At 40.2% G+C, this 27290-nt stretch overlaps 1 long non-coding RNA gene across 5 annotated transcripts in view; it reads left to right on the forward strand.

Moving 5' to 3' along the window:
- LOC112660613 (uncharacterized) overlaps nucleotides 1–27290 on the forward strand; it is a 128797-nt gene that overhangs the window by 56954 nt on the left and 44553 nt on the right. For all 5 annotated transcript variants that reach the window (XR_007407525.1, XR_007407522.1, XR_007407524.1 and 2 more), the window contains one exon: nucleotides 1148–1245. This is a non-coding gene — a long non-coding RNA (uncharacterized LOC112660613). The remainder of the gene's footprint in view (nucleotides 1–1147; nucleotides 1246–27290) is intronic.

Consider the following 27290-nt stretch of genomic DNA (forward strand, 5'->3'; position numbering starts at 1 on the left):
TCCGGAGAGTCTTGTAGTGAATCCTGGCTTTTCCACAACTTTATAATTACCCAGTTGTAGTTCACTTAGATTAGGTGCAGTGGGAGATGCCACAGAGAATATAGCCTGGATCTTGTCTTAGAAGCTTTCCATTTAAGTGGGAAACTAGATCTGTACCTCTGGGAAATTAAATAATTCAAGATTAAGTGCCAGATAATCTGTACAAACAAAAAAATTCTGTGATAGGTCAGAGGAGGGGACACAGAAGGCTTCCAAGATAGGTAAAATCTGAAATGGGGAGTTATAGGTACACTCTTGGCTGGAGAGAAGCCACGTGCCTGCCTTTTCCCTCCTAGAGCAAGGGAAAGACAGCTCAAGTATCACTCTCTGTCTCAGGTGCAGCCCTAGCCATGAATCAAGACTAATCCTATCAGTGCGTTTTTCATCATGGGCTGGGAATGAGATTCTTCACTTGGTAACTTATGATCCAACACCATGATTTTGGCATCCCTATAGTCTTATTGTGTAACTTACTTTAACATTTCTTTCAAATGGATAAGTTGAGACACACACACACACACACACACACATATGCATGTATTTTTTACTTTATCTTTTGGTGTAGTCAAGGGAACCGAGTTGGAACCCCAGAGTTAATATGAAGATTATTTTAAACTGAAGACATCTGAGATTCAGCAGATGCATAAAGAAGTGTTATTGGAGCTTCCCTTATCTGACTAAAAGCAGCAGCTTCTGAGAACTAAAGCTGCCATAAATTCAGGGTGGATCTACTCCCAGAAAGGATAATACAAATAAAAACTACCCCAAATTCTTTTTTGGGGGGAGGTTTATGGCCCTGAAGGAAAAAGACCACTCATACTTATACAGACAAACGTTATCAGAAACTGTCTTTTTTTTTTATTGAGATAGAATTGATATATAACATTGTATTAGTTTCAGGTGTAAGACATAATGATTCAATATTTATATATATTGTAAAATGATCACTACAATAAATATAGTTTGCATCCAATGCTATACTGTTAGAATTTTTTTTCTTGCGATGAAAACTTTTAAGACTTACTTTCTTAGCAACTTTCAAATATACAATACGTTAACTATAGGTACCATACTTACATCATATCCCCATGACTTATTTATTTTATAGCTGGAAGTTGGAACACACCCAATGTGGGGCTCAAACTCATGACCGCAAGATCAAGAGTCACATGTTCCACCAACTGAGCCAGCCAGGCGCCCTGCAAGGTTGAACTTTTTAACCCTCTTTACTCACTTCTACCAACCTATCACCAGTGTCCCCCCCACAACCCCCACTCCACCTCTGACAATTACCAATCTGTTCTCTGTATGTATGAACTTGGATTTTTTTATTTACTTTTTTGTTTTTGTTTTTTGTTTCTGCAAATTCGAGAAATGATATGGTATTTGTCTTTCTCTGACTTATGTCATGTAGCATAATGCCCTCAATTCTATCCATTTGTTGCAAATGGCAATATGTCTTTCTTTTTTATGACTGAATAATATTTTATTATATATAAAGTTTTATTATACAATATTAATATAATTATATAGTAAATATAATATATGTTATATTTTATTACAATAATATTATATATACACACACACACACACACCCCACATTTTCTTTATTCATCTATCAATGGACATTTAGGTAGCTTCTATATCTTGGCAATTGTAAAAAATACTACAGTGAACATGGGAGAGAGGACATACATCTTTTCCAGTTACTGTTTTTGTTTTCTTTGGATAAATACTCAGAAATGGAATTGCTGGATCATATGGTAATTCTATTTTTAAGCTTGCAAAAACTTTCTTATCTCTTGTTTGTTCTCCAAAAAGCCCATTTTTTTTTTTGATCTAAAGAAACACATTAATTCTTCTCACAGGAACTTTTCTTCCTCGCCTTTTTTCCTACTAAGTTAGGTAGATAAGTCCCAAATTCTAATCACCTCTTTGAGGTACTCATCACTGAGCACTCTTGTGTGTATGCATGTTGCACATGTAAGTTAAGTTTTTTCCTCCTATTAATCCATATTTTATCAATTTAATCCACAGACCTCTAGAAACTGAGCCTAAGAAGGTAGGAGGAAAGTTGGTTTTTCCTCCCTGACATTGCAGTTATAGGGTTTTTTGGGTTTTTTTTTCAAATACAAAGGATACTTTGGCAGTGTGTTGGGAAATCATGATGGGGGTGGGAAGTGTGGTGACAATTAATAGATACAAGAAATACCCCTTCCAGATGTAGAGTGTTTGGTAATAAGTATTATCTCATTGACCTTGAAAACAGCCGAGTGCAATATCTGCAGGATGGGGATAAAATGTGGTCATAATTATGTACTCACTGCCTCCCCCCACTGTGACCTTCTGAGAAGAGGTCTTTATCAGCTTGCCCTGCGACTGACCCTCTTCTTGTGATGTTTGTGGGTACAGGTGAGGCAGACAACTGGAGAAGTGAGCCAGTCTGGGTGGTTTTACTGGAGAGGCACCTGCAGTGGGGAGAGAGAACTGGGGGTACGGGGAGGCGGGGAGGAAGGAGGAGAGGAAAGGTGGAAAGAGAAGAGAAAGCGAGTTGAGTCTCCAGAGATCTGGGATTTGGGAGAGGAAGATGAGGTTGAGGACAGCTGCTCTTTTGTGAAAGATAATATGAGAGAGATGGGGAGAGAAGTTTCTAAGTCTTATAAATGTCTGGAAGGAATTCTCTGGCATCTCCTCATGAGACTGAAGGAAAGCATGGAGTCGCCTTTCAGTACGTTTAGGCTGAGTCTGATCCTTTTTAAAAACAAAATAATTGTGCTCAAACTGACTGTGAGGCAACTTTGCGTGAGTCACACAAAGAATTACTGTCTTCAATTCATAAATGGACAGAGGTGCAGTGACTTCCCGAGGGAGGAGAGCTGGCCTCTGAGGCCCCTTCTGACTGTCTGCCCAGCGTTCCTTAGTTCCTTCGTGTTTCACCATTGCCTATGCTTCAGAGACTCTAATAATCTCTATGGATGAAGCAAGGCAAAGTCTTTATTCCTATGGCAATTTTCCACTAAAAACAAAAAACAAAAACCCAGAGAGACAAGCATCTTATTTTTGCTCTTGTGAATATTCCCAAATATTCTACCTCCAAAATCACAACCTTCTCTCACCACTCCGCTTTCCTGCTCTCATGTCTGTCTCTTTTTCTTTCCTTTCTCCCCACCTTATATACACATTCCCTACTAAAACTATATTCCAAATAGATGGTTCTGGTGAGTCAGGAACTCTAGAGAAAGCAGCAGAGCACAGGGAAAACAAAACAAAACAAAAGAAGATGCCCAAAAACCAAAAAGAAACAAACAGTAAGAAACAGGTAAAACCGGAATATTATTCAGCCATAAAAAATAATGAGATCTTGCTGTTTGCTAAGAATAGACGTTCACAGTAGAGGGGCTCCCCTCCACCCTCAGGCCATGTGGTGAGCTGCTTTCTCCCGAGGGCCAGTGCCTGCCCTAGGTTGCCAGGGGAGGCTCAGCAGTAGGCCTCTAACCTCTCTAACCTATGCTCACCATCACACAGACATAAATCCTTAGAGACGGGCAGGCAGGACCCTTTCCTGGCCTTGCCTTCAGGGACTTCCTTTGTTGGGACACCAAGCCAGAAATTTTCTAAGTACCCCTTCTGTGCCTGTGATTAATCTGGTAGGGGGCCCATGTCAGGTTGGGATTCACATGGACCCTATCTGGGTTCTAACCCTACAGGGCACTCTCTGACCTACATGCTGAGCTCTGTATGTGGGGTCAATTGATGGTCTTCTAGGAAGGTGGCCTTGAAGTTGATTGCTCCTGCTTCTGGCATGGTATTTCTTTTTATAGGATCACATAAGATCCTGCAGCCACAATGGTGCTGATGCCATGATTTTGAATGATCCTCATGTCAGGTATAGGAAAATAGCGCTGGGCTATCAACAATCCTCCGCAGACCCATGGGCTTAGCCACACAAGTAAGCCATGCACAAATGCTCTGCTATCCATGTTTCTACTTCAGTGACCTCTCAGGTCCCATAGCCTCTAAAGGTGGCTGCCTCCAACCCTGACATGAGATTAGTCGCTCTGTCCTCTCTGTAAGCTCCCCACCAAGCGTCAGGGCCACACTTATATTCTCTGACTCTTTCCTAGAATGTTGCTCAGCATTGCCATTGAATCCTTCCACGTGTCCTTTCTTGCCTCCAATAAATGTGACAAAGCTATGCCCTCCCAGGTCATTCTTAAGCAACACCAGATGAGATTGAACATGGCTTATGCTAAAGGGACCTCTCATTTTTCTTGCTCTGGCCATAGACCTCTCACCTACTCTCCCTCTCTGGTGGTGATGTGGAGGCAGCCAATATTAAAAGCAATCATATTTGGGGTGCCTGGGTGGGTCATCGGTTAAACATCTGACTCTTGATTTTGGCTCAGGTCATGATCTCAGGATCATGAGGCAGAGCCCTGTTTCAGGCTCCATGCTAGGCATAGAGCCTGCTTAAGATTCTCTCTCTTCCTCTCCCTCTGCCCCTCATCCCCTCTTCCTCTCTAAAGAAAAGAAAAAGCAATCATCTTGTATGAGCACTGAGTAATGTATAGATTTGTTGAATCATTACATTGCATACCCTGGACATTAATGTAACACTGTATGTAAATTATACTTGAATTTAAAAAAAAGTAACCATGTTCTAGAAATGTAGCAATTGCAATTTGTAGAGCTCAAAAGAAGACACAGGTGAGGTGGAAGATGTGTTGTTTTCCTTTTCACCCAAAACATTCAGAACAACAAATTTAACATGATCAGAGCACTTATTACTGTACGCATTTTTCTATCCACGTGAGGTAAGACTTGCGTTTGTAGGTCATCGTTAGTGAAGCTCACCAAGGACCTTTGCGAGAGACATTGTAAGCCATTGTGGGGGGCCGGGACACATGGCTGGTGGAGCCTCATGAATTATGTTGTAACTCGCAATAAGTAGGTGTTAGGGGACAACAGCTAGATGAAGATCTATATTGTTTCAGTAGAGACAAGTTGGGAGGAGCCCTGGTGTTGTGAAGAATGACAGTGTTGTTATCTTTTTCCTGTAGTAGAGATTTAAAATTACCTAAGAAGGTGCATTTGATAATAGAAAACACAGAGAGTTAGTTCCTGGATCTAAACAGGAAAAGTGGTGCCTACACAATAGGACAAATACTCACATGCATTGATTTGATAATAAACAAATACATAAATATCTCATTTTGATAATAAAGAAATACATAAATATCTCTTTTCTCTCTATTAATCTGTGTCATCCCAGATAAGCCACCATATCTCACATGGGTCCATGAATTTTGTAATGCATTAGAAACATCAAGTAGATTGTGTACACAGGGATACTGCCAAAAATACTTGTCCAGTGCCACACACACATATTAGGGCTGTCCCTGCTTTAGAATAAATGACAGCAGCTCAGATGAACTGCCTGGAAACAAATGATTTTTAGGAGTGAATGTTTCTAATCTCATTAAATTCTTCTACCATTTCTTCATGGTGTTAAAACTACCTACACACACACACACACACACACACACAGTATATAAGTCTCCCTCCTTACACACACATTCTGCAGGGTGTAAGCAGGACATAAAGGAACAATTTCCCCATTGTATACCCAGCCTAAAAGCATAAAGAGGGCGTACACTAAAAATGTGTTGTGAGTGAATAAATGTTGAATGCTTGCTAGTGCTTCCTTTAATTGATTAGTTAGTTGCTTAGTTAGCTAATTAAGCTCTGTTGAGAGTCCTATGACATGGTTCCCATATAACTTTAAGTCATTCATAAATGCTATGAAAACACAAGTTCTCATTCCTCTCTTGGTCTTAAGGCCTCTACAAAGAAAATGTTAAAATCCTGAGGCTGCCTCTATCAGGTACCACCCACCTGATCAAAATATAACACCCAGGTATTTTGTTGTTTGGCCTTGGGTTGACGTTCCTGACAGGGAATTTAGGCATATATTTCTGGTCTGCTGGATCCTCAATACCTTTTCCCACTCTTAAGTGATGTCTGGAATTTCTACCATTAGTGCTTCATTTCATTGACTTGACTTAAGCAGGCCCATGGCCCTACAGTATGAATGCAGTTTCTCAGGGATAATGAGTACATTGAGCCAGAGCAATATGAACACTTGGGCTTGAATTTCCTAAGAGTAAGCTATATCAGAGGGAATGAGAGAGAGAATGTGAGTGCTGGCACCTCAGATGGGGAGTTGAAGCAGAGGCTGAGGTACTATAGCCAAACATGGGCCGTTTAAACAATTTGTATTCTGAATCTCTGTTTTTGTATGAATGACATATTGCTTAGGTATTATATCATAATATAAATTAAAGATCATAACTTATAAATATTAGATTATACTTTTTAACTATTATGAGCACTTCTGTTTGTAAGTTTTAATTAAGTATCAATATGTAGGGTTGCCCTAAACATTGGCCCTTCAAGTATGACCTCTATCATTCTTGCTATATCTTTAAACCCCTGTGCTATCAGGAGTTGTGTGACTATTTTAATTTCGGCCCTGCATGCTGGTTCCTATCTTTAAAATACTAAAGTTGATTGTGAGAAGTTATAATAAAAATATGTACATAATAATAAAAACACTGTGATATGTGTAATTGAAAACATGAGTTGTGTGATAATTATATTTAAAGCAATTTTAAATCAAATCCTTATTTATGACTTAGCTTTGACCTAAGCAGTGGTATCTACAAATTCATGAGTTTGAAGTACATCTCATTTCACTGCCCATATCATAACTTTGATGTATGTTTTATAATGCATCAAAATAAACATCATTTAACTTTAAGCAGTTTATTTATATGACTGACATCTTAAATCTTCTTGAGTAGCATTAGGGGTATGTGTTCCATGCCTGAAAATACTGTTTCAATTGTCCCTATGGAGGATTCTGTTATTCAAAGAGATAGTATCTGTGAAGTCATGCTTTTTTTTTTTTTTTTTTTTCAAAATTGTGCCCATTGGCGAGTGTGCCGGTGGTGGTAGAGGAGGGAAGGACTGACAACTTAAGCTGGAGCGCTGTACTTCTAGCTCTGCCACAGAACTTCTGGTTGACCTTGGCTAAGTCCCTTCCTCTCCCTGGGTCTCAGTTTCTCCATCTGCCCAGTGAAGAAAGGATGGGGCCCTCCGAGCCTTCCTATCCATGACCCTGTATATCACTCAATTTCCCCACAGTTAAGTCAAGTATGTTTAAGTAAGCAAGCCACCTCCTGCTTGCCTCATCCGGCCTCTTATCTTAATAAGTAATGAGTGTGCCAAGGGCTGACAATGACATATTTTGAAAATAGTTTTAATGCATGGCTGGCAGAGGACCTGTTGGGCGTTGACAAATTACACAAACAGAGATGATGAGGAGTGCATCAAATATTAACGGCCCCAGGGCCCAGATGGTAATGGAGAACTTACCTGTATCTTACATAAGCCTACTCATGTTCAGCTGAAGGGAACATTTCTTTTCAGCCTCTTCAGGCAAGTGGGAAGCTGGATCCCAGCAAAATGGAGAAGCCAGAGTTGGGTTCCGTAGACCCTTGACTTTGGTTTAATTTATTCCTGAAGAATATTTGAGAGTCAAAGTCTTTTAAGTGGACCCTCTCATTCCCTATATAAATGTTATAAATTAGATTTCTGTTCCTGGTTTCTATTTTAAAGGTACAAAATTGACTATGAGAAGTATTGACAATCAATAACAAGGTATAAGCATATATATACTTGGAAACATGTACTGAAAACATTCCCCTAAATATTTTAATATAAAAGCAAGAATGTTTCTTATGGGGGATTTTTCAACATAAGCCTGATTGATTGCATCTTTTTAAACATTAATTCAATAAAATTTAAGCCATTTTTCCAGTAACTATTTAAGCAGCCTGTCACTCCAAGTGTCTTTGAACTGAGTTCAAAATCAAAGTGACAGTGTCCAATATGTTCATTGATGACTTGAAGAGGCTGGAAGTCTCCACAGTGGATCTTTCATCAGTATCTCTTGGTCTTCTATATAAATGAGATCTTGAAAAGTCCTTATTGTGAGCAAATAGCAATATTCTAGCCCAGGTACGGTTACCAGATTTGCAAATAAGAATATAGTATGCATCATTAACTTTGGATTTCACATGAACAAAAAAATACATTTTTTTGTATAAGTATGTACCATGGACTATTTGAGACATACTGAAAAGTATTTGTTGTTTATTTGATATAAAAGGTTAACTAGGCATCTTGTTTATTTTTTTGACAACCCTAAACCCAAAGGTTGACAAATTTGTTGTTGTTGTTGTTGTTAAGGACAAGCTAGTAAATATTTTGGGCTTTATGTAAGGCCATAGATAACTATTTAACTCTACCACAGTCACAGAAAATGCAAAATGAATGGGCATGACTGTGTTCCAATAAAATTTTATTTGTACACTAAAATTTGAATTTTATAAATTTCCATGTGTCATAAAATATTATTATTCTTTAAAAAATTTTTTTCTCAGGACACCTGGGTGGCTCAGCAGTTGGGCGTCTTTCTTCAGCTCAGGGCATTATCCTGGAGTCCTAGGATTGAGTCCCACATCAGGCTCCCTGCATGGAGTCTGCTTCTCCCTCTGCCGATGTCTCCGCCTCTCTCTCTCTCTGTGTCTCCCATGAATTAATAATTAAAATCTTTAAAAAAAATTTTTTTCTCAGTCATTTAATAAGATAAAAACCACTTTGGCCATGTAGGCTGTAAACCAAAAAAATTAAAAAGATAAAAAAAATTAAAAACAAAACAAAACAAAAAACTACTTCATATGCCAGATTTGGCCTATAGGTCTAATTTGCCATCCTCTATAAAACCTTTAAAGATATAGCCACTGTTTCAGCCAGTTCAGGTTGCTATAACAAAGTACCATAATAGGTTGGGTGGTTTATCAGTAACAGATATTCTGAAGGCTAAAAGTCTGAGATCAGGGTGCCAACTTGATTGGGTTCTGGTGAGAGCTCCCTTCCTGCTTTGCAGATGGCCACCTTCTTGCTGCATCCTCACTTGATGGAAAGGAGGAAATAGCCCTCTTGGAAGACTAATCCTATTTATGAGGGCTTCACCCTCATGACCTAAGTACCTCTCAAGGGCCCCACCTCCAAATAGCATCACATTGGGATTAGAGTTTCAATAAATGAATACTGGGAGGAAAAAAACATTCAGTCTAGTGAAGCCACCATCTAAGTTTTTGGAGTTACCACTGATTTCATGATAAAGGCTGCTCATCAGTTTAGGGCTGTCTATATACTATAGTAGCCATTAGCCACTTGGGGCTGGTCATAGAGCATTTGAAATGTGGCCAGTCAGAAATAAGAAGTACTGTTAAATATAATGTACACCAGATTTTGAAGACTTCATGTAAAAAAAAAAAAAAATTGAAATGAAGAAATACAAAATACGAAGAGATAAATTACTAGTAAGGAGATTTAGTCAGTAACCAAAATCTCCCAACAAAGAAAAATCCAGGATCCGATGGCTTCACTGGTAAATTATATCAAATATTCAAAGAACTAATATCAATTCTTCCCAAACTCTTCCAAAAAATAGAGGAGAAAGGAATACTTCTAAACTCCTAAGTCCAGCATTACCCTGAAACTAAAGCCAGACAGGACACTACAAGAAAAGAAAATTACAAGCCAGTATCCCTATGAATATAGACGCAAAAATGCTTAGCAAAATATTAGCAAATCAAATTCAACAATACATTAAAAGGATCAGGATGCCTGGGTGGCTCAGCAATTGAGATTCTGCCTTCGATTCAGGTCCTGATCCCAGAATCCGGGATCGACTCCCACATCAAACTCCTTGCGGGGAGTCTGTTTCTCCCTCTGCCTATGTCTCTGCCTCTCTCTTTGTGTCTCATATGAATAAATAAATAAAATATTTTAGAAAATGCATTAAAAGGATCATACACCACAATCAAATGGGATTATTCCACAGATGCAAAGATATCTCAACATTCACAAATCAATAAATGTGATACACCACATTAACCAAAAAAAGGACAGAGAATCATAAGATCATTGCAACGGATTAATAAAAAGTATTTGACAAAATTCAACATACATTCATGATAAAAACAGCTCTCAACAGACTTAGTATAGAGGGAATATACATCAATATAACAAAGATCATCTATGTAAGCCCATAGCTAACTTCATATTCAGTGGTCAGAAACAAGACAGATGCCCACTCTCACTACTTTTATTCACCACAGTACTAGAAATCCTAGCTAGAGCAATTAGGCAAGAAAAAGAAATAAAATGCACTGAAATTGGGAAGGAAGAAGTAACAATGTTTCTATATGCAGATGACGTGATATTATACATAGAAAACTCTAAAGACTCCAACAAAAACTGGTTATAACTATAAATGATATCAGGAAAGTTGTAGGATACAAAATCAAAATACAAAAATATATAGTATTTTTATACACTAACAACTAAGAGAAAGAGAAATTAAGAAAACAATCTCTTTTACAATTACATCAAAAAGAGTAGCATATTTAGGAATACATTTATCCAAGGAGAAAGATCTGTGCATTAAAAATTAAATACACTGATGAAAAAAACTGAAGAAGACAGGAATAAATGGAAATATATTCCATGTTCATGGATTAGAAGAATCAGCAATGTTAAAATGTTCATACTATACAAAGCAATATACAGATTCAATGCAATTCCTAAGAAAATAGAAAAAAAATACTCAAATTTGTATAGAACCACAAAAGACCCTCCAAAGCCAAAGCAATATTGAGAAAGAAGAACAAAACTGGAGCCATCACACTTCCTGATTTCAAAATATAGTACAAAGCTATAATAACATTCTGTTATTCTGATAACAGAATGTTATTAACATAAAAATAGACATATAGATCAACAGAACAGAATAGAGAGCCCAGAAATAAATGCATGTATATATGATCAATTAACTATGACAAAGGAGCCAGGAATATATAATGGGGAGAGAATAGTATCTTCAACAGACAGTTTTGAAAAAGAAAACTAGATAACCATATGCAAAATAGTGAAACTGTACTTCTATTTTACACTATACATAAAAGTCAACTTAAAATTTGTTAAAATGCATTAAAAACTTAAATTTAAGATTTGAAACCATAAAGCTCTTAGAAGAAAACATAGGGAGTAAGCTCCTTGACATCTGTCTTGGCATTGATTTTTTGGATTTGAAACCAAAAGCAAAGGCAACAAAAGCAAATATAGACAAGTGTGACTAGGGCAAACTAATGAGCTTCTGTGCAGCTAAGGAAACCACTGACAAAAGGAAAAAGCAGCTGAAGTAATGGGAGAAAATATTTGCATATTCTATATCTGATAAGGGGTTAACATTCAAAATACATAAATAATTTATACAATTCAATGCTAATCATGCATAAATAAACAGTGCAATTTAGAAATGGGTGGAGAAACTGAACAGACTTTTTTTCCAGAGAAGACCTACAAATGACTAACAGGTACAAGAAAAGGTGTTCAATATCACTATCATTAGGGAAATGCAACTTGAAACCACAATAAAATGTTATCTTCCACCTGTTAGAATGGCTGTCATCAAAAAGACAAGGTATAACCTGTTGGGGAGGATATGGAGAAAAGGGAACCCTAGTGTACTGTTGATGGGAATGTACATTGGTGCAGCCACTATGGAGAACAATATAGAGAGATTCCTCAAAAGATTAAAACTAGAACTACCATATGACACAGCAATTTTACTTCTGGTTATATATCCAAAGCAAATGGAAGAAGAATATTGAAGAGATATCTGCAGTTCCATGTTCAATGCACTGTTATTCACAACAGTTAAAATATGGAAACAACCTAAGTGCCAATCAGCAGATGAATGTATGAAAAAGATGTAGTATATTTTGTGTGTGCATGTGTTTCTATATCTGTCTATTTGAACATTATTTAGCCATGAGAAGGAAGGAAATCCTATTTGTGACAATGTGAATGGACCTTTCTAGGTTATGTTATGTTATGTGAAATAAGCCAGACAGAGAAAGATAAATACTGCATAATATTACTTAGATGTGCAATCTAAATCAAAAGCCAAAACCATGGAAACAAAGTAGAAAAGGCTTTGTCATGGGCTAGGGATAAGGGGAAATGGGGAGAGGTTGGTAAAAGGGTACAAAAAATTCAGCTATAAGACGAATAGAGTCTGAGGACATAATGTATAACATGCTGACTATATGATAACTGTGCTGTGTAATTGAAATAAGTTAAAGGTGTAGAACTTAAATGTTCTCTGTTCTCACAAAAAAAAGACAAAAAACAAACCCAATAAATATATTAAGTAATGGTTATGTTAATTAGGTGATGGAACTCCATTCATGATGTAGGCTTATATCAAATTACCACAGTGCACACTTTAAATCTTGCAGTTTTATTTGTAAAATAAAGAAAAAAAAGTAATGAAAAGAAAAATAAAGAAATAATGGGAAAAAATAAAAGTGTATCCCCTCTCCAATTTTTTTAAATTATGCTAACTATCCAGGAATTAAAATTTTAAAAGAAGTCAAGAAAGCTTCCGGTTGAGCTAAAATCTGAAAGAGAAGTAGTTGCAAAGAGCTCCCGCAGCAGGTAGCTAGGAACCACAGCATCCACAGTCCTTCTCTTTCATGGCATTTGCTTTCAGAAGTTTCTCGTTGGTGGGTGTCTTTGGTCCTCCTTAAGCTAGGCTGCAGGAAGGCTAAGATGTGAGTCACAATTCAAACCAGTTAAATCCCCTGACTGACAGAGTTTTGGAGGTTGATGAAGTGAAGGCAGTGCTTACCAAGGTGCTGCACCAGCATTTCCTAGAGCCTCCTGAAATCGCAATCCAGGCCTGTGTATTCTTGTGGAGCACTCCCCTAGGAGTGGCTCTGGACTCTCAGCTGAGATCATCCTCATCCAGAAAGGGCAATAAAATAGAGTGTTGACATGGGAATCTGGAATGTTAGTACCAGAATAGAAAATGTTAGCACTGAGATTTTACCTTTAGTTAAATGGAATTAGCAACTCTAGAAATTAGAAGTCTTGAAAAAGTATAGGTTGTATGTGTCAGAACCAAAATCCAATACTTCAAGTTTCAGCCCAAAGGAGGGCATCTGGTGGAATTTCAGGCAATCACTCGACTACATCACACAGTTGTCCTCGTCCTCCTCCTACAGGCACACACACGGATGCCACAAAACTTATGATGCCCCACCCTTTACCATTTTAACTTATGCCATGATTGAGTTGGATCATTCCATGAGTGCTCTTCATTTCTATTTTGATATAAAGTTTGCAGTGTTGACATGGTCACAGAACAAATAGAACTATGGCTTATGTTTCATAATTTATGGAGCAGATTCTCTGTGAGATTGTTTCATGTCTTATCACATTAAATTCACCTTATATCGACCTTCCCTTTGAGCCACTTAGACTTTAGTTGTGAAGTGTGGCTGGAGAGTAGAGCATGACCCCTCAGCAGGGCAGGCAGAAGGGCATTTAAAAGAAGGTTGTTCCACCGGCTATTCTGTTTTACCTGGTAGGCAGTTGCCTCCTCCAGCAAAACATGGACCAAGTGAAGCAAGGATGTTAAGGTATAAAGTCCTTCTGTAACCTGGATGATCTGCTAGGCAGGTGCGTGCCAAATATCATGATAGACAACTGGGGAAAGAAGAAAGGAAGGAGCACCAGGAGCCTGTGGCAGTGGCCCTTCACTCCTGCAGGAAAGCATCTCCTCTCCATGTCGCCCCAGCTTGGAGGTTTGAGGGTGGCACCCTACAGAGCTACGTTGCACTTCCTTTAGTTGAGTTGAGATCACCTCCTGTATCTTTCTCCTCTCTTCCCACACTCAGGGATGTAAACTAGTTCATTCAGGGGTACCTGGGTGGTTCAGTTAGTTAAGCATCTACCTTGGGCTCAGGTCATGATCTTGAGGTCTTGAGATGGAGCCTCATGTTGGGCTCCCTGCTCAGGGGGGAGCCTGGGTCTCTTTCTCACCACTGCTTGTGCTCTCTCTCACTACCTCTCTCTCTCTCTCAAATACTAAACAAAATCTTTAAAAAAATAGTTCATCCAGGTGCACTTTTCACCCAGTAGGATGGGAAATGATGGAAGAAGTTCTGCCTGGAGGAATTCTCTGGAAGAATTCATCTGTGGAGATACTGGTAGAGAACTGCTGGAGCCTGTTGCCTCCAAACTCTTATCCAGTTCTTGTGCTAGAGTGCCATGCTCTAGTTCCAACCTTCTGACAGAGAGGAACAGGGACAAGGGTTTGGGAAGCTGCTGTCCCTCTTTTCAGAATCCTCCTAATAGTCCTGACTTAGGTCTGAGCAACTTTCTTTAGTCTCCTTGACCTTGCCCCATTACCAAAGCTGATTGGCTGGGCACCTTACCTAAGCTGAGCCAACCTGAGCCAATCAGTCCTTTATCAAAAATATGAACGGCATGGAACATATTAGCTGAGCCACGTTGGCCTTGGAACCACAAGGCTGTGTGGAATTAGGAGCGCAAGTAGCCACATCTGAGTGAAACTTGCAAAGGTCAGGAAGAACAGAAAAGTGCCTCAAAAAGGAAGAGCATTTGCAGAAAGAATGAAATATTCTTGCAAAGAGAAGTAGAAATGGGAGGTCAAGTAGTCCACAAAATAAGGAGGCAAAAAGAAGAGCTAGCTGGTGATGTTCCAGTTGCCATAATGACCAGCTGTATTTCCTCAAATAGATTTCACAAGATTTTCCTGCATCCTTCCAATAAATTCCTCATTGCCAAAGCCAGCTTGAGTGAGGATCTGTTTCTTGAAATAAATTGATCTTTCAGACTGGGTTGTAAAATTTGATATCATAGGGAAAAGATAACCCCACTGGTTTATGTCCTGGAGTCATTTCCAGTCTTAGGCATATGGCTTTGCAGGGGTGTGTGTGTGTGTGGGGGGGGTGGCTTCAGGTCTAAATTCTCTCTTTCTCTGACATGCCATCCTGCTGTAAATTTCCCCATTAGGGAGCCATTCCTTTGGGTTAAGCATTTGTCTCTCAAGGAACGTAACTTAATGCAACTCAAAATAACTATAATGAGCTACTCAGGGATAACTAGCTTAGAAAAACTTTTAGAGGGGCTCAGACAGGTAAGTGCACAGCCCGCAAGAATCAGAGTCCAGGTAGGCAAGCTCTGAAGGACTCTGCACAACCCACTCCCTTCAGCCAGACTACTAGACCCACTTTCATTAAAATCATTCCAACAAAGGGATTCTTCATATATATAAAGAATCATAAACTGAGAGTATTTTCTCTAGAGGCTCTGAGGACTTCTCACCTCCTTTTTGAGATGCCAAAGCAAGCACCAGCTCTCTTTAGCAAGCAGAGATTTCCATGGATATATATATACTCTGATTTATTTATTTTTCCTGCGTAGTTTGGTTTTCTCATTTGTGAAAGGAAGTTGGTGGGGTAAGAAGGTGTCTGGTGGACTCTCGAAGGCCAGGTGGCCCACTCCAGTGCCTTTGGGTGAGAAACACGATGGAGCAGAGTGGGCCAGGTGAAAACTTGGGACAACCTGGGGGAGGTGAGAAATGCTCGAGGAATTTTAAATCCAGACCAAGCAAACCACCTCTGAAGGGCCATATCTGTCCCCTGGGATGCCATTTTATAAGTTTTGTCCTATGGTTTTTCCTGGTGCTGAAAGCTGAATGCTTCTAAGTTTGTCTTTGAGTATGAGGCCTCCATTTCCTTTCCTACCTGCTCCACGGGGCCTCCTGTGAGCTTTGTGGGCAGGGCCAACCATTTGTGTTCAGTGACTCCTATATCATTTGGGGGTTCAGCAGAAGCCCAGAGCAATGGCACGTGACTAACACTATGACTTTGTGCCAAGTGCAGCTGAATTTGTCGCTGAGAATTTCCCATGGCCTGGACCACATGTACCTGTGGTGCTGAGAGATGCTCAGTAATGAGCTAATTTTCTTGGCATGCAGGTAGACTGGAATCACGTGTCCCCAGGTAGTAGTACTGAAGGCCTTGTTAAGGTCCTCCTCACTGGCTCAATGTGGGGCATGTCTCCAAATAATGCACTGGGCCAGGCATCCTGCTACAGCCCCCATGAGGTACCAGAGCCTGACATGGCCCATGACCCCAGTGGTGCCTGACACATAATCATTTTTACTGCTTTTCCCTTCTGAATGTTAGCAAAAATCTTGTCCTAGGAAGATGATATTAGAAATTTGGGTAAGACCTTGGTTTTCTACCATTTTGAAATAATGGGAATGGTAAATACATTGAGAGATCTGGCACCAGCTAAGTTTAAATTTTTCGTATAGATTGTACCAACGAAGGTTTTAAATTGCACTATTCTGTATTCTGTTTCATTCCTCTGTCTGTCTGTTGTCCAACAGGACATGGGTAGGCTCAAGCCTGCACAAACCAATTTCAGTCTGACCCTGATTAAAATTTCCTTCCAGCAAACCTGAGAAACAGCTGTTTTTGAGTGATTGGCCCCCAGCATACCCCAGCCATCCTGTCACCCCTAGAGGCCATTCCTCAGAAGCCATCTGTTGTGAGTTGAGAAGATGAAAGGTGTCAGTCCCATAATGCTTGTAACTTAGGGGAGGCAACAAGATTCTTTCTTTGTTTTATCCTTTTAAGTCGAGCATGTAACTGTTACGACTGGGGGAGGAGTCATCACCTCCATTCCCACCGCATGGGGAGAAGGGGTTTGTCAATCTCCTTAGCTAGAAGAGAGCATTTTTGCTCCTGATGTCCTGGGTTGATTTATTTTGGAATACCAGCCTTTCTTTGTTCCAGGCTGTTTTGTTGTTGTGAAATTGCAACCCTTGCCGTTTAAATTGTGGGCAAGAGAAAAGAGTTTCAGGTATCAACCTGAAGTTCTGGAAGAGTTTTACCAAGCCTCTAAATTAAAACTGGTGAAGTTTACTAAATTGTCCCTCTAGTTGTAGGAGAAAGGGTGGTTCAGGTTCATAAATGGGAGTATGGAGGCTTTCTTTACCTTAGTTTCTGTCTTACCTCTGAAGATACCTTCTTTTGGTCCACCCAGCTGGGAGTAACTGAAAAAGAAGGCTTGAACCACTATCTTTCATGTTATACATTTCATCTACCCAAATTCTGGATCCACATTCCTCCTTCTTAATAATAACTAACATGTGGGTATTGAAGTACAATTTATAAAACATCCTTTATCTCATTCTGAAAAATGGGGACTCTGAGTTTTCCTGACTTGGCCAGCATTCCATATCAGTAGATGGTGGAGGCAGACCAAAACCCCATAGCACAGGGCTCTACATGGCATTCACAGTTCAATCCAAGCATAATCTTAGGAGAAAGTTCTCAGGAATGCATCATTTTGAAAAAGGAAAAAAGTTTTAGGATCCAGAGATTTAAATAAGTTACAAACATCGGTAGATGTGTGTGTGCGTGCGTGTGTGTGCACATGGATATAGTGAGGGATGCAAAATCCGGAAGTAATTAACTGATTCATACTAAAATAGAAATGGTTTGGCATGTTTTCCTTATAGAGAAGTTCCTTTAAACACATTTATTTAAAGATGACTAGAAGGGCAGTGTTTAGCTTGAGGGAATGCATAGCAAATGCTGTAATTTCATAATGTTATATACATTATACATATAGTGGACAGTATAATATAGTGGACAGCATAATACAGTTTTAGGTTATTTAGGAGGGTAATTTGTCTCAGGCAAAAGATGTTACCTTTCCCATATTACAGTCTTCAAATTACGTGATGGTTATATTTTAAGATAGGTACACATCTGATAGCAAATTCTTCTTTGCTTTTTATATGATGATTTGGAAAAATTGCATTCATTTATTTACCTAACAAACACGTTTTGAACTAATTTATTACTAATCAGGAGATGTTCTAGAAACTGAGGATATGAGGATCGCTAAACCAAGTATTGCTTCCCAAAGAATATGGCATGAAAGGGCCTAGAGAAACTTCTGAGTTGTTGGAATCGAAGATGGGACATGCTTATTTTGGCTCAGGTATGAAGGTGTCATAGGGAAGAGAACACCTGAGCTGGGCTTTAGAGTATGGAGTCCACCAGGTGGAGGTGAAGGGAAGGGAATAGCCTATGAGGAGAGGTGTTGATTAGAGTATTCCAGAACAGATTGTCCAAAGAACTTGTGATAGATGCATTCACCAAGCTAACTGAGCACTTACTGTGTATTTGGAATGCTATCGGGCACTAGGGATATGAAAACCCTGCCATCTGGACACTTAGAATCACAGAATGCAAGGACTCTGAGGGATCTCAGCAATGCTGTATTCCAGTGCTTTGCTAGATGCTGTGTTGCTGAATTCTAGAAGCTATGCCCTAGAGGGCACTGGAGAGTATTTGTCAGTTTAGGTCAAGTTGTGCCGCAGTAACAAATGACCCCTGAAACTTAATGGCTTACAACAGTAAAGGTGTATTTCTTACTCATGTGGCATGACCATCCTGGAACAACTCTGGCTTTGCTTCATGGTTTCTTCATTCTGGAATTTGCTATAGGAGAAGCTTTTGTTTAGGACATACTAGGCCCATTTCAGAGGGAACAGAGTGGTGGACCATGGCTTTTAAAACTTCTGCTCAGGGGATCCCTGGGTGGCGCAGCGGCGCGATCCTGGAGACCTGGGATCGAATCCCATGTCGGGCTTCCAGTGCATGGAGCCTGCTTCTCCCTCTGCCTATGTCTCTGCCTCTCTCTCTCTCTCTGTGTGTGACTATCATAAATAAATAAATTTAAAAAAATTTAAAAAAATAAAACTTCTGCTCAGCAATAGCATGTCACTTCTGGCCATACTCATGGGCCAAAAGCAGGTCACTGGCTAAGCCTGACATCTGTGCAAAAAGGAGGTATATTCCTTCTCTAGAAATAGTGGCATCTATTGGAGTGGTGATTCAATATTCATCATGGAATCTAGAAACTCCCTCCTCTGGCTTCAACTAATGCAACTTCATGTCTAACTGTTCTATATATTGGACTCATATGCAACTTTGGACTTACATTTTGCTTGAAAAATCATTGGAAAGAATGCTAGATATCCACTAAAATCTGTTCTGTCCTCCCACAATGGAGTCACAACTCACCTTGACTCTAGATGTGGCTGTATGTTTACTTTTCACCAATAGAATGTCTGTAAAAATGATATGTACTGATTTTAGGCCATTATTTTTAAGATGTGGGTATATGCTTTGTTTCTCCCATTAGTGCAAAAAGATGCAGATAGTAGCAAGGCCATACGAGATGGCCCCGAAGCCAGAGATAATCTCTGAGTCACAGTATGGGAGAAGGCTGCTAACTGTCTCACCGTGGAGTATTGGATAAGTGAGAAAGGAGATTCATTTTTTTTTCTTTCTTTAGCCATACATATTTTAGGGTCTATTTCTTATAGCTGCTCAAACTCTAAAGATTTTGCATATAAAAATAAATTTGGTCTCATGTAATTCTGTCCTTGTTCTAAGAAGGAAGCAGATCAGGGAGGGATGGTAACTTGCCCACATTTAAACAGTTATGGTAGAATGAAGACTTTACTCCAGGTCTCTGGACTTACAGGCCAGAGTTTCTCCCACTGTGTCTGGCTGATACCCCAAGAGATAGAACATGTGATTAAAATTTAGGTTGCAAATTGCTGGTTCATGCTAAAAATCTGGTCCAAAGATGTCTTTTTTGTCTCCTACCCAGGGTTTTAAAATAATATGAATTAATTATAAATATATAAATATCAGGATATTTCATAAGAATAGTTAGGTTCCAACTTCTCCTGAACAATTATAAGGTCTGACAGTGCTGGGTCCATATTCCCACCAGGGGACAATTGGCTTTAGCTCCTCCCTGTTTAGATGAGGTATATCTTCTCCAATTCACTATTGTCCCCTCTACATCCTATTGCTTTCTTCCCTCAGAAGCTTCGAGTTAGTTGCCATTTATTCTGATGCTTATACAGGCTGGTAGTAAAGAAGAATGTAAATTTTTATTTCCTTTGTTCCTATAAAAAAAAAAACAGAATAATGAAGCAACAAGAGATAAATGTAAAAGAGAGAGAGAGAATATATTTCTTTTTTTAAAAAATATTTTATTTATTTATTCATGAGTGATGCAGAGAGAGAGAGACAGAGGAGGGAGAAGCAGGCTTCCCACAGGAGCTCGCTGTGGGACTTGGTCCCAGGGCTCCAGGATCACATCCTGAGCCAAAGGCAGACACTCAACCGCTGAGCCACCCAAGCTTCCCAAGAGAGTATATTTCTTTGGGAAAGTGAAGAACTGTGCCTACTCCAGCCCACCTCACCTCCTTCTGTTACCTAAGCTCCCATAAGTATTTTCATTTTAGATACCTTGACTAGGGATTAATATGGAGGGAATAACTTCTCTTTCCCTAAGGCCATCGTTGAGCCAACACCAATGTTCTTTTCTGAGCTGGAGGTGCCATATACAGGCTATCACCTACATTGGTGTGGTATGACTACTTCTGTTTGCCTTGTGGTGAATGGCTACTGAGGGCAAAGTGCCAAGCTAGTGGTCTGGGCTGGGGTTTTAGCAGTGACTGAGATGGGATCTCTGCTCTCCAGAGACTGGGAGTAAACATTAAGGGAGGCTTCAGGACTTGAGTCTCAGCCTTACTTCCCTCTCCTCACACACAATATGGTGGATTTGCTCACTGGGGACCTCTTTACCAAAGCCTACCCAAGGTGTATGTGTCCTGTAATAGTATTTTAGAATATTAGCTGGTGCTTCTCTACTATACCCCTATCGCCTATGATTGCCTGTGCCCTATCGCCTAAGAATCATGTTCTCATGTCTCCCAAGACAATTAACATACAAAGGAAGGGTATGCTGGCTTTTGCTATTTGGAAGAATAGGTGATAAGTTATGGCAGAGATTCTAGTCTCCAAGACAAGGAAAAGGCTCCATGTGGACATTTATGCAAACCTCTGTTCAAACATACTCTTCCTTGTGAAGACTTTGCTCACTACCTAATTTGAAATTAGGTGCCTCTTCACCATCCCTCATTCCTCTCCCAACTCATCCCTGAGATCACTTTGTGCACATTTTGCTTGTTTGATGGTGTCTTCATCTCATGGGGGCAGGTACCTGGTCAACCTTGTTTCCTGGGATATCCTCAATGCTACGGCAGGCCTGGCTCAGGGGAGCAACTCAATAGACACTGAATGAATGAATGAATGAACGAATGAATGAATGAATGAGGTGAATTTGATCCTGATGGGTCTTTGAGCAAAGGCCCTGTTCTCAGACACATGAATTGGGTCATGGGGTGAGTGAAGTATAAGCTGAGGGTGGGAGTAATGGAAACCTCAGAAAGTTTACAAGATTTGAGAGTGAAAGAGAACAGTGACATTTCCAGAGTGGTAATAATTGCATGGAACCTCTGGGTGGACATGCCTGAAGGCAGGAGAATGCTTCCCAGACACTGAGAGCTCTGGGTTTAGCCCAGAGAGGTGATGGAACTGGCAGGCCTTGAGACTATGAACAGAACACTAGACAGGGATGAGGAAATCACACTGGGTGCTATCTTGGATGAGACCTGTGTCCCACTCCTCCCTAAGCCTTCCCACTACCTCTGCCCTTCTACCTCCCCCATCCAGATGAGCTGGGAGGGCAGAGCGGCCCTGATTCAACTGAAGTAAAGTTTATACCACTTGGTGAAATGAAGATCTACATTGAAACAGTTAAAAACCCAAACCCAAAAACCTTACATCTCTCACTCCTCTGTGGGTATGGACTGAAATTTGTATTCCTAACATGGACAGTGCTTCCCAGCTGTATCTCCACCTCTTTCTCTACCACTCATGGTTTGCGAGTAAGAGTGATTTTGTTATAGGAATAAATGTGGATCCACACTAATTTATTTCCAAAAAGTAATTAATTCACAAATGTCCGTAATTTGGCTCTTATTTGTCAGGTTACTCATTATGCCTGTTGCAACTGATTATGAAAATGTGTTCAAGACCTGCTGCTGTGATAGCGGGAAGAAAACGCCTGTTGTAATGGGGAGAGCCCTGGGCTCTGAATCACAAGGCCTGGGTTCTGGTTACAGCTGTGCCAGCTATTAGCTGTGGGCTCCTGGCAGGTTCCTTCCCCTCTCTGGGCTTCTGCCTTTTTCATCGGACGATTATGGGAATGAACCGGCTTGTCAATTATATGTGATTGTCATAACTGCACACCAGCTGCGCTGTTATTCATATAACGAGTTTTCTTCAGGTCAACTAAGAACTGGAATATTTCTGCTGTGTTGTTTGAGATCATCCAGTGTGAGAAGCATCAGGAAGGGGTGAACTTAAATGTCCTTTTTCTCTCTGACATCCTGGTCTGTGCCCTGTGACTTTCGGAGGGAGAGACGGGCCCACTTTCAAAGTTCCTGTGGGCAGATGGTCTATTGAACCCGCACCTGAACAATGGGGGAGCTGCCATCTATTGTTCCCAAGGAAGGCGGTAGCCACAGGTGACTGCTTGCAAATGGAGAGGTTCTTAGAGAATGTTTGACAACCTCACCTTTGTTAAGTGTTCCCCCAAGGGATTTCAGTTGGGTCCCGGTTTTCTTGTTTATATTTTACCTCTTCTAAAGTGCCACTTACCTTGGTGGTGTGATGCAAATGGAAATGCCTGGCATTGCAGCCTTGGGTTGAAAAAAAAAAAAAAAAAAAGAAATGGAAACGAAGGCGAGGATTTGTCAGCTGTCCACTAGAGGGCAGCAGAGTAGTGAGAATCGGGATTCTCTGAGGCTTTGTACATTGAAGTGTTGACATGTGACTTGGCAATTGAATAATTTTTGATACTGTCCTGACACATAAACACCTAGAAGCAGGTTTTCAAAGGTTATTTGCGCACTAAAAGAGGAATTAACAAAACGAACTTGCATGCCAAAAGTAATTTTCAATATTCTACAAAGAACCGTGGCCTCATAATGAGATTGCTTTTAGAGAATATTCAGCTATCGTTAACTGGATATGTTAAACTTAACTGGCAAACATGCATTCAAAATAAATGAGGCTGAATGGACCTAAAAAATATAGATCTGGTGACTAATAAAAATTTCTGCTGGGATTGGGGGCTGGCCAACTCACCCAAAAGGAGCTATTTGCTTTTAAGTGATTTTTCTGTGTCTCTCAGACCTTGGTGCGCCCAGATATGCGATACTAACACAGTTAAACAATTGTACACATACTACATGGTTGTGTGTGTTATTGTGGCAATTTATTTTTTAAACTAGTACTCTACCTTCTGCAGAAAAAGTCAGCAAATTATCAGAGTTTATTCCCTTGACATTCTCACACCTTGAGAAATAGCCCATTTGTATTATCACAATTTGATATATTTCCCATTTACTGAGCTTCTTTGGCAAGTTGGCATTTTAATTTAATTATACTTTTTGCTAATGGTCTTTATTTTTCAGTGTCTGTGTGTAAAACGCCCGTGGGTTTGATTATCTCCCCCACCCCTTCCCAGCACCAAGCTGTAGTGCAAATTTATAAACTGACAAAATTCAGTGTAAAATTCAGGGGGTGAAATGAAGGAATTTGTAAAGAAATCCTGCCTGAACCACAAGGCATTTTCTTCACTTGAGGAGTGTGGCCCTGTCTTGCATGTTCTTAGTCCCCACCGTTGGTGTTGCTGACATTAACTTTAGCACAAAAGAAGGTGGGGCAAGTGCTTGGCAGGTCAGAAGAGGACAGAGACCACCAAGGGCTCAGACTCCTCCCAGGGTCTGTTCTCTTCCTCTGAGGATCTAGCAACAACAGCAGTTGTAGGCGTTTCCTTGAATTCTTGGAGATGCTTGAAGCTTGTTGGGGATTTTCCCTTAAGAATAGTAATTGATTATGGAGGCATGCAGCTCTCCTTGAAGACTGCAGTCAGGATGGTCAAGTCTGGAGGAGGGCTTTCTCAGGGCTTCAGGGCTGTACTGGCATGCATTTAATAACAAAGATGAGCTGCTGAATGGTATACCCATGCATACTCAATTCACACAAGTGTGTGCACCCTATGTCCTTGAGGGTGCGATGTCACTGACTGTAAGATACACCACTGAGTCAATCATAACCTTTCAAAAAGAAGAAGAAGAAGAAGAAGAAGAAGAAGAAGAAGAAGAAGACAAGAAGAAGAAGAAGACAAGAAGAAGAAGAAGACACTGTCAGATTAAACATACACATTGATTGTAGGGTGTAATCCAATTTCAGAAATGCAGAAAGGTAGAAAACAAGCTGATTTTAAAATCTTGGGAATTTAATGTGTATAATGTTGATAGATATATTTAAGGTAAAGTAGGCTTTCAATATGGGTCCCAAAGGGCCACAGCAACTTCTTACTAGACACATTTTTAAAGGCAAGGGAAACAAAGGCAAAAATGAACTATTGGGTCATCGTCAAGATAAAAAGCTTTTGCACAGCAAAGGAAACAGTCGACAAAACCAAAAGACAACCTACAGAATGGGAGAAGATATTTGCAAATGACATTATCAGATAAAGGGCTAGTATCCAAAATCTATAAAAACTTATCAAACTCAACACCTCCAAAACAAATAACACAATCAAGAAATGGGCAGAAGATAAGAACAGACGTTTCTCTAAAGAAGACCTACAAATGACCAATAGAAACATGAAAAAATGCTCAACATCACCCAGCATCAGGGAAATACAAATGAAACCCCCAATGAGATATCACCTCACACCAGTCAGAATGGCTAAAATGAATAAGTCAGGAAATGACAGATGTTGGTGAAGATGCAGAGAAAGGGGAACTCTCTTGCACTGTTGGTGAGAATGCCAGCTGGTGAAGCCACTCTGGAAAACATTACTGAGATTGAAAACAGAGCTACCCTATGAGCCAGCAATTGCACTGTTAGGTATTTACCCCAAAGGTACAGATGTAATGATCTGAAGGAGCACCTGCACCCCAATGTTCATAGCAGCAATGTCCACAATAGCCAAACTATGGAAAGAGCCTAGATGTCCATCGACAGATGAATGGATAAAGAAGATGTGGTGTATATATAAAATGGACTACTACTCAGCCATCAAAAAAAAAAAAAAGAAATCTTGCCATTTGCAACAATGTGGATAGAAGTAGAGGATATTACGCTACGCAAAATAAGTCAATCAGAGAAAGACAATTATCATATGATCTCACTCAAATGTGGAATTTAAGAAATAAAACAGAGGATCATAGGGAAAAAGAGGAAAAAATAAAACAAGATGAAATCAGAGAGGGAGATAAATCATAAGAGGCTCTTAATCGTAGGAAACGAACTGAGGGTTGCTGGAGAGGAGGTGGGTGGGAGGTGGGGTAACAGGGTGATGGGCATTAAGGAGAGCATGTGATATAATGAGCACAGGGTGTTATATAAAGACCTATGAATCACTGACATCTACCTCTGAAACCAGTAATGTGTTATATGTTAAGTAATTGAATTTAAATTTAAAAACAAAAATAAAAAACCACACCAGTATGGATCCCAGAATACAGTTCAGCACCTGAAAACCTGTGTAACCATAGTCAAGTCGGTAATGTCCTGACTTCTAAATGGGAGAGCAGTCCTGGCTCTGTTTCACAGGGATGGAGGAATAAAAATGACGCACGTCTGTGAAAGTGCCCTGTATACTGTAAAGTGCTGGGCAAGTGTTCTTTCCTATTAGTGTATTTCAATGGATACGTGTTTTCTGTGTTTGTTTTGTTCTATTTTGTAGAACTCAGCTGAATTTTCCCCCAGGAACCTGATTCCCACCTGTCCACGTCATCCCATTGTATTCTCACTCACCCACCCTGCCAGCTTGGATGATTTGCTTTATAGAAGAGTGTGGACAAGAACCAATTCATTTAATCAGTTTAGCAAAGTATGGGACAATCTATTTGCCTATTCTTGAAAAGATAACCATCTGCTCCTGCTGGGAAGGCTGAGGAAACCAGGGGAGTTCTAATGGTGGAGGATTTTCCATTAAAAGAGAGGGGTTGGGAGCTGGAGGAGGACACATGTGCATGTATCAGTCAAGATCCTGGTGACACCATCAAGGACCCTATGAACCTACACTTTACACACCTCAGCGAGGGTGGGGGCAGGATCCCAGCCCCAGCAACTGTGCTGTCTCCAGCGATGGCAGGAAGGAAAGAAAGGGGTGCACAATGGAACAGAGCGTGTTAATTACCTCACCCGGGGGATCCTATAAAACATGATGCATATGTAAATTGATACAATGAATATGATTACTGCAGGATTTAATTTTCATGCAGAGGAGCAGAGGAGACAGGGGCTCAGATGCCACTCTCTTTGATCTTTGCCCTCTCTTCTACAAACCGTAAGTCCTGCTCTTGTCCAGCTGGTAGCATCTCTACAGGCTGGTGTCCTTGGAGTCAATGCAGTCCCTCCATTGACTCTCTAGTTGCTGCTCAGTTGCTTGCTTGAGCAAATGAAATCCTTTGGCACCACGAGAGATAGGACATAAAGTCAGAGAGGTAGATAGTGGAAGCCAAGGCATATAGAATGTCTGAGATCTTCAGGAAGGCTCTGAATCTCCCTGGCTATTTGTTGGTACAGAGAACTGGCAGGGTGGGCAGTGGAGACATGGGGAAGTATGGGCGCAGGTAGTCAGAGATGGACAGGGGATGGGAGAGGACAGCAGTCATCAGATTCTGATATGTTTTCATTGATATGGGTGGGACAAAAAACCACCCAGAGCACAGAATGATGATGCCAAGGTTTTGGGTTGAGCAAATGGAAGAACCATATTGCCAGTTTTTTATATGGGGAAATATATAAATATATAAATATATAAATATATATATATATTTTTTAAATGCAAAGTGTAAACTTTGTACCAGTTGAAAGAGGAAACAAGTACTGTTCTGGATAGAGTAGGGTTGATGGACAGAGAACAGAGAATTCGAGACAAGATGTAGGAGAGATAAAGCATAAGAGAAAACAAACATAGGAACCGGTTCAAACTTTTGACAAATATTCAGCTACTCTAAGGCAGGCTGGATTCCACTTGATCTGGGATGACATATCCACTTAATTATTGATTAAAAAATTTTGTGCCTGTGCTGTCCCTTCATTCAGGCAGCCGTGAGCTCTTTGACAGCAGGATCCTCTCCGGTTCTTTGGCACACTGTAGTCATTCAGGTAACACACTCGTGAACTGTCTGGCTGGGGCAGCATGATCACCTGTACCTAACTGGTCTCCTTGGCTCACTTCCAGGTCTGCTTGGAAGGGTG

This window comes from Canis lupus, chromosome 2, assembly GCF_003254725.2.
Source record: "Canis lupus dingo isolate Sandy chromosome 2, ASM325472v2, whole genome shotgun sequence".
Taxonomy (NCBI): domain Eukaryota; kingdom Metazoa; phylum Chordata; class Mammalia; order Carnivora; family Canidae; genus Canis; species Canis lupus.